Source organism: Watersipora subatra, chromosome 8 (genome assembly GCF_963576615.1).
Source record: "Watersipora subatra chromosome 8, tzWatSuba1.1, whole genome shotgun sequence".
Taxonomy (NCBI): Eukaryota; Metazoa; Bryozoa; class Gymnolaemata; order Cheilostomatida; family Watersiporidae; genus Watersipora; species Watersipora subatra.
Window position 1 is genome coordinate 537,029 of NC_088715.1, and position 16,645 is coordinate 553,673.

At 39.6% G+C, this 16,645-nt stretch overlaps 1 protein-coding gene and 1 pseudogene across 1 annotated transcript in view; one reads left to right on the forward strand and one right to left on the reverse strand.

The window, feature by feature from the left end:
* LOC137401912 (nestin-like) overlaps positions 1-16,645 on the forward strand; it is a 1,051,237-nt gene that overhangs the window by 460,652 nt on the left and 573,940 nt on the right. The gene's annotated exons all lie outside the window — the stretch shown is intronic.
* Positions 1-16,645, reverse strand: part of LOC137401802 (32 kDa beta-galactoside-binding lectin-like) — a 36,206-nt pseudogene that overhangs the window by 10,730 nt on the left and 8,831 nt on the right.

Below are 16,645 nucleotides of genomic sequence, written 5' to 3' on the forward strand. Positions count from 1 at the left end.
TCAATTATTTCTGAAAACTCTTTTAATTCAAATCCAAAAGACTGGCTAAAATTTTCATTAAAATGTTTCAATGGTGATTCCACTGAATTGACATGGCAAGAATTTCTGTGCAAATTTGAAACAAGTTGTGTTTTTAATTCAGTGCCAAATAGCAGCAAAACGGCTGTGCTATGATTCTACCTACAGGGTATTCCCAAGACTTACTATGACGAGATCATTAGCGATGATAAGTCGATAGAGTTTAGTGGACTGTGCATAAGACTTAGGACTAAACTAGATGCTAGTCGCGGCTCTGATCAAGCTGCGCTGGAGGTATCGGTAACTCACCAGAAACCGGGTGAGCCCGTTAAGGATTATTACCGGAGGTTTCGGCAGGTAGTGGCCAATAGTGGAGCACGCCTTTCCGACCCATTTGTATCATTACATTGTAAGCTTAATTTATGTGATAGCATTAGAGAAAACATGCTCACCGTTTCAGAAAGTTCAATAGAAAAGCTAGTGAAAATGGCATGTTCTGTAGAGACTGGTCAACAGGCAATTAATAGACTAGGCAATGGCAAAAAGAAAGCTGCCGAAGCTATGGGGTTTGACATGCCACCCCAAAACCGAAATTTTGAGAGATCTAAAAAGGGGTTCAGAGGTCAAAATAACCCTATGACGAAACAAACAGCGGAAAGACGTTGCTATACTTGTGGTTCAAATGAACATCTGCAGAAATTTTGTTTGGCATTGCGTCGTACAGGTGCTGCAACACGGTCACCTTATAACGCTGCCCAGCATGGGCCGCAAGAACAATTTGGACAAAACCACAAACCACCGGATCATTTTCCTGTTTTGAGCAATGGTTGGCAAAATTCAAACCAATACTACGATGTTCCAACGTATTTACCACCACAATACCCACAGCATCAAAGGGGGCCGACCCCTCGCCATGACCGCCAAGCGTGCCCTACTCAGGCTAAACCACCTTCCAGACGACCCCCGAACCATAGTATGGCTTTAGACAATTGTGCAGTATTTGATTGCAATACTTTTGTCGAAGTAGTTGACTCTGCCAATGAAGAGAGTAGTGACAACTCTGATGATTTGTGCATTTACTCATTTGATATAGAAAGTGACATTGAGCCAGCTGAGACTGACAGTACTTGTGACCAGATTAACTCCGAGAATGCCATCACACTGACTAACCCCATAAGCAATAAATCACCTATTGTTGACAGGCGTAGAACATTTCCTAGATTTTACAACCAAATCACTGATGCGCGAACACTAATCACACTTTTGATATTGTTTGTGTCATGTGGCGTAACAAGTGGTCAGAAACCTATGCTATGCAGAGCGGATCACTCTATAGCCAGATTTTAAATTCCTGAAATTCCTGTTTGCATACTTCCTGATGTTGGCGCTATACACAAACCATATGAGCTGAACTTTGACTTGTACAAAAGAAATTTAATACACTATCGTACCAGTGCTTTCCACTGCAAAATTGTAAAAACGGTGAATGTGACATATGCCAATTTTGTTGGTGGAAGCAACACCAAGACAACTGGCTATGAATCTCAGTGGGTTGATCATGACGTGTGCCATGCAATGATAAATTCAAAAGCTAGCCCTTACGGAGAATTAACTAAGACTGATGATGTTTTTCATACCGAAAATATTGCCGATTTTGAATTTCACACAGGATTTTGTTGCTGCAAAAATTATTCATTTGATACAACAAACGCATATTTATCTGAAACAACTGTATTAAAGAGACACGGCGAGTCATTGATGGAAAGCCCAGTCGGTGTGGTATCTCATTGTGTGTATGAACGAGGTGCCTGTAATTTAAAAGATGGTTCATTTCTGATATGGGTAGCTGATAAACAAGAAGGTTGCGAATACGCGTATCAGCGTAGCTACAAGGGAAAATTTCAAGCTGACACATGGCTGTCGGATGATGGCGAATTAGCTTTGACCTTCTCTAAAAATCAATTACTGGAGATACCAGCCGAATGTGGTCAGGATATGCAAATGTCTGACCAAGGTATAGCGGTCAATCGAAATGGGAGAAAAAAACGTGACACTGACTCTGACAAGACTGACGGATTTGTAGCTGAATCCGAGCTTAACGCGCGATTGCAGGCATTAGAGTTACGCATAAAGGAAAATATTGGCACCATGTTTAGCTCATCTTTAAAATCAACATGCCAGTACATGAAAACCTCTACAAAATTGTTGACTACAACTCTCACTAGGGAACCCACACTAGCAACTAGATACTTGACTGGGCATCAGTATATACACGCTAAACTCACTGGAAATATCATCACTGTTTACCCTTGTGAACCAGTCACGAGTTATCATGTGCTTGCCTCCGATAAATGTACTGACAGAATTCCCATGTCAATTATTCTAGGAAATAAAAACATGACTCTGTTTATGGACACCCTGACTAATATTCTGTATAATAACCAACACATTGATGAATGCACATTAAATGTAGAGATTCCAGTTGTTCTCGAAGGTGAGCCCTATTTCTATCACCATCGCGATGCAACGCTAATGCCAATAGTAGCCACAGACTCTATAAATCTGGTTTCACTAAATTTTTCTAATACGGCTTTTCCTTTGAATGGTAGCATAATTCATGAGCTAGTTTTATATGACTTTAAGAAGTATGGCAGGAGCTACAGTTTGAATGATTTGGCAGGTGAAACAGCAAAACAGACGCAAATTTTGAAACATTTAGGTATTTCCTCGGGTTCCAACCTTCTACCCGAAAAGCAGGCTAATTTGGCTGCGGAAAATATTGTCAATCAAGGAACTTTTGCATTTTTGAAAAATTGGACTTCCCTGGATTTGAAACAGTTATGGATTTTTCTGTGTTGCCTCTACATTACTTTTGCACTGATTTGGAAATGTATCATCACTTGCGCACGATTTAGACACTGTTCTGCAGACTCAAAAGGTGTTATAGGGGGGTATATGCGGAGAGAGAAAGCCGAATCAAGCTCAGACATTAAAAACACTAATATATCGGTTTCTGTAAATCAAAAAGTGTCTGAAAATATACCGGATGAGACTGTAATAATTCCAGTAGAAAGTGAAAATTCTGAGGAAGAAGAGATGTTGGTGTCACAAAACACACCAGCACAAATCAGATTTCCTGCTACCACATTACCTTCTTACCCACTAAGAACTAGGCGTGTTAGCCGTAAACGAATTGTGAGGAAACCAATTTATAGAGCTCCCACAATACATGATATAGCCGTGTTAGCTGCTGACCTTGTGCACAAGTCACTGACAATGATATGCGTAAATGGAACAAAGGTCAATGCTTTGATAGACAGTGGCGCTCAGATCAGCACGATGAGTCATAAGCTATGTAAGCAATTAACTTTGGATAAAACGTTGAAATGTAGCTCTAGATCAATTAGGTCCGTGACCGGCCATGTGGTAAAAGGCATAGGCCAGGCATATGCCAAACTACGCTTTGAAGATGGAATTGAAACCATTGGGACATTTCTGGTTTTAAGTGACTGCCCTTATGCATTAATTATTGGAATTGACTGCTTGAGTAAATTTGGATATGTCGGCCTAGACTACAGCTCAGGAAACCTACGGCTTAGGTTCAACAGGAAACGTATGGTTGAAGATCCTTTAGATATTTGTGCTCTTACTGATAGTGCTAAGCAGCTTAGGTCAAAGGTGGAACCAAATGTTTTGCTAGACGAGGATTTGGTGTTTCCACCAATGAGCGATACCTACTTTACTGTGCCATGCAACAAGCTTGCTAGGGACGTCATATTTGAGCCTGTACATGTAAATGACCACCTTCTGATAGCTAAAACGGTCAGCAAGCCTGACGCAATGGCAAGATGCAGAGTAATCAATACTCATAATGAATATGTCACTGTTTACAAGGGCACACCAATTGGAAATGTTGAGCAGCTACCTGAGAAAATGCCTGCTGATGTGTTTGTTAACAATGATTTCTTTGATTCAGATAAAGCTAGACTCTCTACAGTTATTGGCGATCCAGTGTCTAAGGTAGATTTGAGCAAGTCCGCACTAACTACTGACGAAACAAAAAAATTCATGAGTTTTTTGAGAACTAAATCAGCTGCCTTTGCCACACATGATTATGATCTTGGAAAAATTAAAGGCTTATCGGGCAGGGTTTGTGACACACGCTCATCAACACCCATTAAAAAGGCTCCTTATCGATTACCAGTTTCTCAACGCGAACCCTTAGACACTGAGATCACTAAAATGTTTAAAGCCGGGCTGATTGAGCCAGGAAATCAATCGGCCTGGGCGTCGCCCGTGCTGCTGGTGAAAAAGAAAGATGGAGGATGGCGTCTCTGCACAGACTATCGAGGGGTAAACGCAAATACAAAAAAGCTCTGTCACCCCTTGCCACACCAAGACTCGGTAAGAGAAATGTTGGTCGGTCAGGGACTTTACACCACAATCGATCTCCAAAAAGCTTATTGGCAGTTGGAGCTAGATTCTGAGGAGGACCGTGACCGATCTGCATTTGTCACGTATAACAATGTGTGGAGATATACGTGCCTACCATTCGGTATGTCAAACGCTCCTAGCGTATTCCAACGTGCAATATCTGTTATTCTAGGTAACTTGCTATGGATACAATGCCAATGCTTTCTAGACGATGTGCTGATTTTCTCTCCACCCAATTATGATGAACACGTAAAACGAGTAGGAAATGTACTAGATAGATTTATTCAATATGGAGTAAAAATTAATCCTACAAAGTCAGTATGGGCGAGATCTGAAGTTCAATATTTAGGTTATGTGTTTAACACCAAAGGTAGTAAGCCTGCGCCAAACTTAGTTGATCGAATTCAACGCTTTCCATCTCCGCACAATTTGCAGACACTACGCAGAGCTTTGGGCATGACAAACTTTTACAGAGCATATATACATGATTACTCAAGGCACGCTAAGCCCTTGCTAAACCTGCTGAAGAAAGACTCACCATTTCAGTGGTCAGACACTTGTGAAAAAGCTTTTCAGTATTTAAAAACTAAATTGACTGAGTTTCCCGTACTACGTTTTCCTGACTTCAAGTTACCATTTTTTCTACATACCGATAGTTCAGGGTTTTCATTAGGTGCTCAACTTTGCCAATATCATGAAGAGAAAATTCACCCAGTGGCTTTCTACAGTAGGTCATTAACGGACACTGAACAAAAATACAGCACTTTTGAGCGAGAAGGATTAGCCATCATTGCCTCCTGCAACCATTTCAGACACTTGATTTTAGGTCATGAAACAACCGTAGTCACTGATCATGCCCCTTTGCAATGGCTAATGACGGCAAACCACAAAAACTCGAGATTAGCGAAATATTCACTAAAACTGCAGGAATATAATCTCAAAATAGTGTACAAACCTGGTAAAGCGCATGTAGTACCAGATGCTCTGTCTAGAGTTACTATATCCGGCGATGAATTCGTAGGAGCTACCGCACTTTATTTCAATGCATCTACCAGTGACCTACTACGATTTAGGAGCAATCAGTCAAGCGACTCTTTTCTCTTTGCTATCATAAACTTGATTGATTACGGTGTACGGCCACAAAACCTCAATCCCAACCAACATAAACACTTACAAATGCACAAAAATCATTACTCGGTGCATGATAACACTCTTTATTTTGAGCCAGAAAACTGTGCAAGGCCCCTTTTGTGCGTACCAGAAAACATGCAAGTAGATTTGATGCAGGCCTATCACAATGGACTGTTTGGCTGTCATGTAGGTGCCAAGAGAACTCTGAGTAGAATCAGTCTAAAATACTATTGGCTTGGTATGAGTAGGATTGTTAAAGAATTTGTCGAGGCATGTGTGCTGTGTAACCAACGAAAACGTTTGCACACCACCCCTGTTTATCCTTTAAAGCCAATTGATTGTGAAAGACCCTTTTGGAGAGTGAGTGGAGATTTGCTAGGTCCACTTCCACTCACTGCCAGTGGTAATAAATACTTGTTAGGCTTCCAGTGCAGCTTCTCCAAGTTTGTAGTGGCTGTTCCCATACCGAACAAGGAAACTGCAACTATTGCAAAATCGCTTATCGCTGCTGTAATCTTGCCATTTGGAATTCCTAGTATATTCCTAACAGATAATGGAACAGAATTTGCGAATTCTTTAATGAGTGAAGTAACAAAAATGCTTAACATTGAGAAGCGCGAGTGCACGCCATACCATGCTGCTGGTAATGGTCTAATCGAGCGTTGGTTTCAAACATATAGCTCGTTGATTTCAGCAATGGTAAATCATAAACAGACAGACTGGGACGAACTCACCCCTTTTGTTGTACATAGCTACAATAACACGACTCATACGAGCACTGGTTTTAGCCCGACATACCTCAATTTTGGACGGGAAATCGAAATTCCATTTGATTTGTGCATGCCAGTAGCAATGCCAAGATCGTATAACGAAAACAAAAATGTGGCAGAATTAACACGAGAGTTTTTGTCAGCTGCCTGGCGTTTGACGAGTGAAAATATTGAAACGGCCCAACACGCTTACAAGTTTTATCACAATTTAAATGTCAAGGGACATGAATACAAAATAGGCGACACCGTGTACATATGGGTTCCGCGGACCGAACCTGGCCAGGTCAAAAAGTTTACAAGGTGCTTCCATGGCCCATATATTATTACCAGCCTTCGAGGGTTGAACGCTTATGTTAAAATTATGGATGCCCATGGCGACCCCATAGGTGTCGAATTCATGGCTCATCTGGAACGACTAAAGAAAACTAGATCGCCCCTAGAGCATTTCACGCCTGCAGAGTATGTGTCTAGAAAGCGGCCTACCACTATAGTTCAGACACCAGCTAGCGACGAACCCGTACCCTCTGTAGGGCATAGTTACAACCTGCGCCCTCGCCAATAGATACTTTAGTTGCTAATGGAAAGTATTAGAAATAAGACAACAGTTTTATTTTTTACTTCTAAATATATTTTGATATAGAGATTATAGTATCCATGGAGTATTTTATTCGACTTTCTCAATTTGAATTGCGCAGTACCACAATTTTTGATAGTATATAATTTTGTTTGTATTCCCATTTAGCTATTTTGATACTTATCAGGAATTTCCTCCTATGACATGCGAGCTGGTCCCCTAAAAAGCAAGATGATTATTTCTCATTCTGGTACCTTCCCCTTTCAAGCATTTCGTAACCATGCTTTGAGTTTTAGCCTAAAAACAATGATAGTGCTCAAGCCATGACGCAACACGTACTTCCTATATTACACCGGAGTCCAACTAACTGAGCTAGCTGGTAGCCAGAATACCAGTCCAATCCGGAGTTTGGCAGGGGTTGTGATATTTCTATAAGCAACCCCTAAATCAGGTACTTTATCCTGTACTTAGAAATGGCCAACTCCTCTGCTAAAAGTTTAATGACAATGTCAAGAGACCCATTGAGCTGCAGCTGCACTGATTATCATTCGCATATAAAAGGAACAAGAACTGTTGTGCTGACGCTAGAATGATTTATGTTTAGGAAACTACACCCACAGATATTTGGAGGAGTTGCCTTCCCACATTTGCCCCCTCTCAACTATACCATGGAAGATACAGCTATCAACACTATTTCTACGACAATTATGAGGATTGACACTGACTATAACCACATTCATTCACCTGGCGAGTTTCTACGCATATTTACTTTACTTCAAAATGCTGTCACATTAATAACCAACACAAACTACACATCTGCACAGCAGATTGCAATTGAAGGGGAGAGAGGAGGAAACATTAAATTTAACTTTATATTTAACTCATGGCATATAAAAAAAAAGCAAAAAAAGCTATTGAGTCTATAATCTATATTGAACTATATTTCATTGAGTCGAGTAGACAACCCCTTTATTTAGAATTGATTTGTAAAAGCTTTATAATTCCTATTTGATAGCCTACCCCGTTTTGAAGTAGTAATAAAATGTTTTTGATACAGAGGTAGTGCAAAAATATGGATTATAAGGTTTACTTCTATAAGGTCAAATATAACATTATATTAATTAGTTGCATACTTTCTGCTGCTTCACTGTTATTGTAGATCTGCATGGACACAGCACCATTATTGTAAAGGAAGGACAAATCCGACGTGTCAATTACCAATAGTCCAGAAACTACCAATAGTCCAGAAACTACCACTTTAAACTTCAACTACCAAGAACGAACAATGATTCTTATACAATTATTTTTTATCCGACAATGGAAGCCACACTACACGGACATCACCACATGGAATGTGTACCACAAATTATTATACTCTAACTGTCTATATATACCTATATACATTTTTTATTCTTTACTATTCTGGGACAGAATGGGTCTCTAAGCTATATGTAGAGCTAGAGACTCATTGGCTGGGGAGGTGTGAAGCGCCCAGCATTTGTAATCTTTAGTTACACAGCCCATGAATACCTGTCATTGTGAAACAAAGGAACTCATCATGTTAATCAACTTCTATATTAGTATTTATGTATCCTGTCGTAAGAGCATTATACACCTCTTACGGAACTACTCATCCCCTTTTATTTAACCATTTTTGATATAATTAGGAAACAGCTTTCTGGACTCTTGGTAGCCTGACACGTCGATTTGTTATTCCAACTTCCTAACACCTGATATTTTATTGCTTAGCATAATTGTTATCTGCTTCTTTGTACTTACTCGCTTACTTCCTAGGAAGCTTTGCAGCGCCCAATCGTCTGTGATCTACGGATGTAATGATTGCTTGACTGATTAAGCAAACATATATAAGCCTGCATAGATCAGAAACAATTCGAATTCCATATTTTACTCACGCTCTACGTATCACTCTGCTTTTGTATCACTTTTTATATTTTTAGACTTGCGCAATTAGTATCAGCCATTGACTTGATTAGCCTTCATATATTTTATGTTTTTGCAATTGAAAGTTTGAATTTTTAATAAATATCTGTTTTTAAGTTTTCAGCTAAAACAAACCAGTCTAAGTCTTGACCTTAAATCTACACCTGAAATACAGTTCTCTAAATTCGCAAACCATAAACCAACTACTTGAACCACCAATCTAGCACTTATAGTTAATAATCCTTTTAAACAGAGGGTCATTACAAAATATAAGAGAGTGGAGAATAACTGATACTCGCAATCTTACACGATAAATCTTACAGTAATCTTACAAATGTTTGTTGTAAAACGTGAAATTAATTACGAAAAACTAATTGGTTAGGTTTAAAAGGAAATATGTGTAAGCTAATACATCTAGCTGTACTATCCAGCGTTGCCCGGGTAATAAAAAAAGCTGAACAGAAAATTGATTTGTATTTAACGTATAACAACATTTGCCATTCTACCTAAAACAACTGTAAAGGTTTTCAAACTTACTTTGTCAAACAACTTTTAAACTTCATATCATGAGAAAAATGTTTCGTGCAGGTCAAATAAATTTTAAAAATAAAACGACTAAAAAGGTTTAGATGTAACAGTGAAATAATTAGCAAATGATAGCTAAATTGAGTCTGTTTTGCTACGACTACAATATGAGATGATTTGGTAATGATACAATTAATACGAACTGAGAAAACAAAACAAAATTTGTGAATATGTTGAATTAATACTAATAATTCCTGCATAGAAGTGTGTGTATAAAAAAGTTACAGTTCCAGCAACAGCTATCCATCAAAACTCTGAATACAACGATACTGGTACGATGATATGTTACCTTAAGACATTTATGTATTCGTGGCATCTAATTTTCGCATTTTCGCGGCAACAGCCTCTCGCGAAAAATTCATGAGCAAAACTAAACTATCATAACGAACGAGCGAAACCGCAAAATGAAATGGCTTTGTTCATTGACATTCACAATAAAATCGTCATACTAGAAATGCAGACAATTTTCGTGTGTGGTTTGGCTCATTGGGCAATTTTTGCTAAACTCATTATAGCTAGGCAACTGAGCAGCATGGCAAAACAAATTAAGATAATAAGTTCTTTTGGAAAAGCCTAGACAAATAAGGAAGATGACGATATTAGTTTAGTCATTGAATTTTTAACTGACAAGGATGACAGTCTGGTAGGGAAAGTCATAAAATTGAATAATAATTATTGTGGTGATGAATTTTATTACCAACCAAAAGCAATAACAACCCGGAGCCATGGCCACTACCATGCTATAAATACTTGAATTCTAATATTGGTACCACATCAGTCACTGCGGCAGGGACCTTGACATCATTGATAGTCCAGGAGACAAATGGCAGCAAGCGATCAAATTGCATTATTGATCTCGCCTACACATTTCTACCTTCGGTTCACAAATACAAACTACCGTACTTTTCGGACTATTAACCGCTACTTTTTTCTGATGATTTGAGCCATGCGGCTTATATAAGGGTGCGGCTAATCTGTGGCTTTTTTCTTTCACCGCTAGGGCACACTAACGGGAATCTCCAATCAGTGCGCTTCTAACGGTGAAAGAAAATACGAAACAATGTCTCACGGTACTGTCCCGTTAGGCACTGAGTTAAAAAGCATCGGATAATACGAAACTGTGCCGTTCTGCACTGTTCCGTTTTAATAGGCAAAGTTGCTGCCACGTTAAAAAGCACTGTCCTTAGTTCTGCAGTCTATACTAAGGTACAGCTTATGTATTGTTTTATTATCATTTTTTTGGAAAATAAAGCAGATGCAGGTTATATAGAGGTGCGGTTTATAGTCCGAAAAGTAGGGTAGTCCCAAATTGAAAAATATTTCGTACCAATGAACTGGATCCGAGGGATCTAGTTATGTTTGTTCCACTGCATTTATTTTCACATCACTATATTTTTGCACTCATCAGATCTGCGAAATTAAGTTGCAGCAAAATTTTACTCTGTATGCTACTCACGAAACTAAATACTAGCGAAATATAAGTGTCCTCGGGCATATAAAAATGAAATATTGTAGTGTCTTTGTCTGATCGAAGGTGAGAGAATCTAGATGCTATTCCTACTCGAGATAATACGACTGTCCGCGTGAAAAGTAGTGACCTTAACAGCGATTTAGCAATTGAACCTTAATAAAAGCCAGAAATAGAGGTTCACAAAAACGGCAACGTGTTTCATAGAGTTGATAAAATTTAATCGCCAAATTCTAATATCGAGAGAGTCTATTGTCGATATCGTTTTGCCGAAAACAAATTAGCCCTAATACGTCGAGGAAAAAAAAGCATCGTGTGTCATGAAGCTAAAAGAAAGCCATAAAGTTGTAATTATTACGTCACTTTTGTGTGAAAACGGCAAACAATGAATAGGTTATGTATAATAGAGGCATGCACTAACCGGATATTCTCGTTAATGCGCCCTAGATACCCAGTAGTGGCTAATAGTCCGAAAAGTACGGTACTCTATAAGGCGGACACATACACAGACAGACAACGATTGCCGTTTATAAAGTAGAGTTGTGTTTACCTGTATAATAAAAACACAATACGCATATGTCGTATATACAATATCATAAATAAAAGTGTATCAATGATTTTTTTTAAATCAATTTGTGAAAAAATAATCTGCCCAGGAGGTCTCAAATTGGCCAAAAGAACTTGCCTGCAAAAAGGTTAAAGCTATGCAATCCCAACTAAAGCATGCGGTAACTAGTGTTTGCTCACCACATAGTTCCACGCTGTACAGATTATTTGAATATCAAAGCTAGCCTTAGAGGGAAATGGGAAGTCGGGCCCATCTTTCTCTCCTCCCCATTCACCATCAACCAAGGAGTTCCTTACCACCTCATCCTGACACTGGCAAGGATTGTAGTGGAAAACGATTGTGCTCACGCCATCTCCCTCCTCCGTCTGTAGGATGAGGTAAAACCTAACATGATCATGAGACACCTGCCACAAACACTTTGAAATTTTAGAAAATCAGAAAATACTTTGTGCTGGCATGCCCATCATGAACATAAACCTAGAACTACTGGCCAACTGATGACTTGAGCTTGACAGCTAAACCGACCTCCCCAAGTTCAACTCATCACCAGTCCTTTTTACATGCACTCAGGTAAGTGACCTACTTTATAGCTACTTGGTAAGTCGATGAATCTATGAGTAGTTTTAGGAGGCACCCTTGTTTGCCTACTGCCTACACAGTCATTGGTCACGTTGACATTGCTAAGTACTCAGGCTTACATTAGGTACGATGGGTCAACTATAAGGCCTCATTATCATACTTAACAGAACACATCCGGTCGTGGGCTAAATGAGAGAATAAGATAAGGCCTATACTGCCCTCTGAAACACCTTTAGACTGTGCTAGCATCATACAACTTTCCTACACAATCAAACTACTGATTTGGATAGATGACATGCAACAGCTAGTAGATATGCACTAGTCTATGGTTTGTCTAAATATATTAAATGTCCTATTGAATGCTGGTCGGGCTTTAAATTTAGTGAAGTAATCGCTTGCCAGGAAAAGTCAGTGCATATTAGGAGCAACTAGGAATAAACAGTAATCAAGCTTTGCACCTTTGACATGTGTGCTATTTAATCAACCAAGCAGCCTGTAGTTAGAGACGCAAGTGGTACGGCTCGCAAGTGAGCTTCAGACCCAAGCTATAAGCCTGGTTCCCATATCGATTGCGAGACTCCGGCGGTAACATGCACAACAAAACACTTGTGAGGCTAGGCTCGGCGGGATATGTTCACATAAAAGCCACACCACCGTTAATAATATCCTAAACATAATTGCGCAACCAAATAAAATGTTCGCTCGCTATGCCGTTCCTAAAATGGTGACCTTCACCCGCACAGTGCATTTCGGGAAGGTTTTGCCTGCGGCCGTTTGCGAAATTTGAACAGCGCTAAACTATTGCGATGCCGCCAGCAACTACTGGCGGTCCTTGGCGCATACGTTGCCAGTTCATTGCTAATATCCTGTGGTGTGTCGCCGGTGCTTTGTGACGTTTATGGGAACCCGGCTATACGCAGCTATAATGACAGTAGACACTGACAACTTGCATACATAGAGTGAGTCTTGTGTTATACCTGTCTGTGCCCTTCTATACTTTACCCCGCACTACTACCTCATCACCCACATCAAGGTTATTTGGAATCGCCAGGCAGAAGGAGAGATCCTGCAATAACCGATCAACAAATCTTATGGAGGTTTCAATATGCAAGGACAATAATACAAGAAAAGTTTATTGCAAATACTAAATTCGTAAATTAAGGGGCTATAGCCTGCGTTTCCAAGATAGTATAACAATGTACTACATGGAGAGTTTTTACCTTCGAGACGTGTAGCATAAATGCTGAATCTAACGTTAATGAATTTAGTTTACCAAACGCATTCTTGAAAGAATTTTAAGTATGTATTTTAGTAAACCTTAAACTTTCAAGATTAGTTTAATCATTGCGAAATGTTTTTATTGTAACGGATACTGGATATACCATATAACGAATACAGATAACTTGCCATGGAAAGTTCAGCAACGTACATCTTTTATTAATGTATATAATCAGTTCATAATTCGTCAAATAAATAATTTATCGGCCGAATAAATTAGCCCTAACACAAAAAGACCAATAAGCATCACATTGCATGTACTCAGGTCTTAAAATATTTTTGAACAGAAGCATCGTAACTCGTCGACGCTAAAGGCTAAAATAATTAACACGCACATTGTGTATCCGTTATATTAAAACAGCTTTGACCACAATGGTGTTCTAGCTGAGTGGTAGAGCGTTCTGATTAGAAAGTTGTCATGAAATCGTTCTGAGTTCAAATCCGTCGAGGTGCTTGATTTTAATATCAAGATTTTAAGATTTTAGCCGGAATGCATACCAACATATCAACATACATACATACATACATACAGACACACTTTGAGAAATATAGATATAGATTTGTTTAATTCTATCTATAGTCCAAAAATGCGGAAAAGCCGAAATGCGTGCCAACATGCATACTTTGAGAAATATATATAGATGTACACTTGCGCTATAAATAGATATGTTGAAGAAATGAGCTATAAATAGACATGCTGTACGCATGTGCTATAAATAGATATGCTGTGAACTTGAGGAGTTAAGGACAAATATACAGCTGAGCTAGGGATGGATATACAGCTGAGCTAGGGATGGATATACAGCTGAACTAGAGATGGATATACAGCTGAGTTAGAGATGGATATACAGCTGAGCTAGAGATGGATATACAGCTGAGCTAGAGATGGAAATACAGCTGAGCTAGAGATGGATATACAGCTGAGCTAGAGATGGATATACAGCTGAGCTAGAGATGGATATACAGCTGAGCTAGAGATGGATATACAGCTGAGCTAGAGATGGAAATACAGCTGAGCTAGAGATGGATATACAGCTGAGCTAGAGATGGATATACAGCTGAGCTAGAGATGGATATACAGCTGAGCTAGAGATGGATATACAGCTGAGCTAGAGATGGATATACAGCTGAGCTAGAGATGGATATACAGCTGAGCTAGAGATGGATATACAGCTGAGCTAGAGATGGAAATACAGCTGAGCAAGAGATGGATATACAGCTGAGCTAGGGATGGATATACAGCTGAGCTAAAGATGGATATACAGCTGAGTTAGAGATGGATATACAGCTGAGCTGGAGATGGATATACAGCTGAGCTAGAGATGGATATACAGCTGAGCAAGAGAGGGATATACAGCTGAGATAGATATACAGCTGAGCTAGAGATGGATATACAGCTGAACTAGAGATGGATGTACAGCTGAGCTAGAGATGGATATACAGCTGAGCTAGAGATAGATATACAGCTGAGCTAGAGATGAATATATAGCTGAGCTAGAGATGGGTATACAGCTGAGCTAAAGATGGATATACAGCTGAGCTAGAGATGGATATACAGCTGACCTAAAGATGGATATACAGCTGAGCTAGAGATGGATATACAGCTGAACTAGAGATGGATGTACAGCTGAGCTAGAGATGGATATACCGCTGAGCTAGAGATGGATATACAGCTGAACTAGAGATGGATATACAGCTAAGCTAGAGATGGATATACAGCTGAGCTAGAGATGGATATACAGCTGAGCTAGAGATGAGTATACAACTGAACTAGATATAGATATACAACTGAGCTAAAGATGGATATACAGCTGTGTTAGAGATGGATATACAGCTGAGCTAGAGATGGATATACAGCTGAGCTAGAGATGGATATACAGCTGAGCTAAAGCTGGATATACAGCTGAGCTAGAGATGGATATACAGCTGAACTAGAGATGGATGTACAGCTGAGCTAGAGATGGATATACAGCTGAGCTAGAGATGGATATACAACTGAGCTAGAGATAGATATACAGCTGAGCAAGATATGGATATACCGCTGAGCTAGAGATGGATATACAGCTGAGCTAGAGATGGATATACAGCTGAGCTAGAGATGGATATACAGCTGAGCTAGAGATGGATATACAGCTGAGCTAGAGATGGATATACAGCTGAGCTAGAGATAGATATACAGCTGAGCAAGATATGGATATACCGCTGAGCTAGAGATGGATATACAGCTGAGCTAAAGATGGATATACAGCTGAGCTAGAGATGGATATACAGCTGAGCTAGAGATAGATATACAGCTGAGCTAGAGATGGATTTATAGCTGAGCTAGAGATGGGTAAACAGCTAAGCTAAAGATGGATATACAGCTGAACTAGAGATGGATGTACAGCTGAGCTAGAGATGGATATACCGCTGAGCTAGATATGGATATACAGCTGAGCTAGAGATGGATATACAGCTGAACTAGAGATAGATATACAGCTGAGCTAGCCATGGATATACAGCTGAGCTAGAGATGGATATACCGCTGAGCTAGAGATGGATATACAGCTGAGCTAGAGATGGATATACAGCTGAGCTAGGGATGGATATACCGCTGAGCTAGAGATGGATATACAGCTAAGCTAGAGATGGATATACAGCTGAGCTAGAGATGGATATACAGCTGAGCTAGAGATGAATATACAACTGAACTAGATATGGATATACAACTGAGCTAAAGATGGATATACAGCTGAGTTAGAGATGGATATACAGCTGAGCTAGAGATGGATATACAGCTGAGCTAGAGATGGATATACAGCTGAGCTAAAGCTGGATATACAGCTGAGCTAGAGATGGATATACAGCTGAACTAGAGATGGATGTACAGCTGAGCTAGAGATGGATATACAGCTGAGCTAGAGATGGATATACAACTGAGCTAGAGATAGATATACAGCTGAGCAAGATATGGATATACCGCTGAGCTAGAGATGGATATACAGCTGAGCTAGAGATGGATATACAGCTGAGCTAGAGATGGATATACAGCTGAGCTAGAGATGGATATACAGCTGAGCTAGAGATGGATATACAGCTGAGCTAGAGATAGATATACAGCTGAGCAAGATATGGATATACCGCTGAGCTAGAGATGGATATACAGCTGAGCTAAAGATGGATATACAGCTGAGCTAGAGATGGATATACAGCTGAGCTAGAGATAGATATACAGCTGAGCTAGAGATGGATTTATAGCTGAGCTAGAGATGGGTAAACAGCTAAGCTAAAGATGGATATACAGCTGAACTAGAGATGGA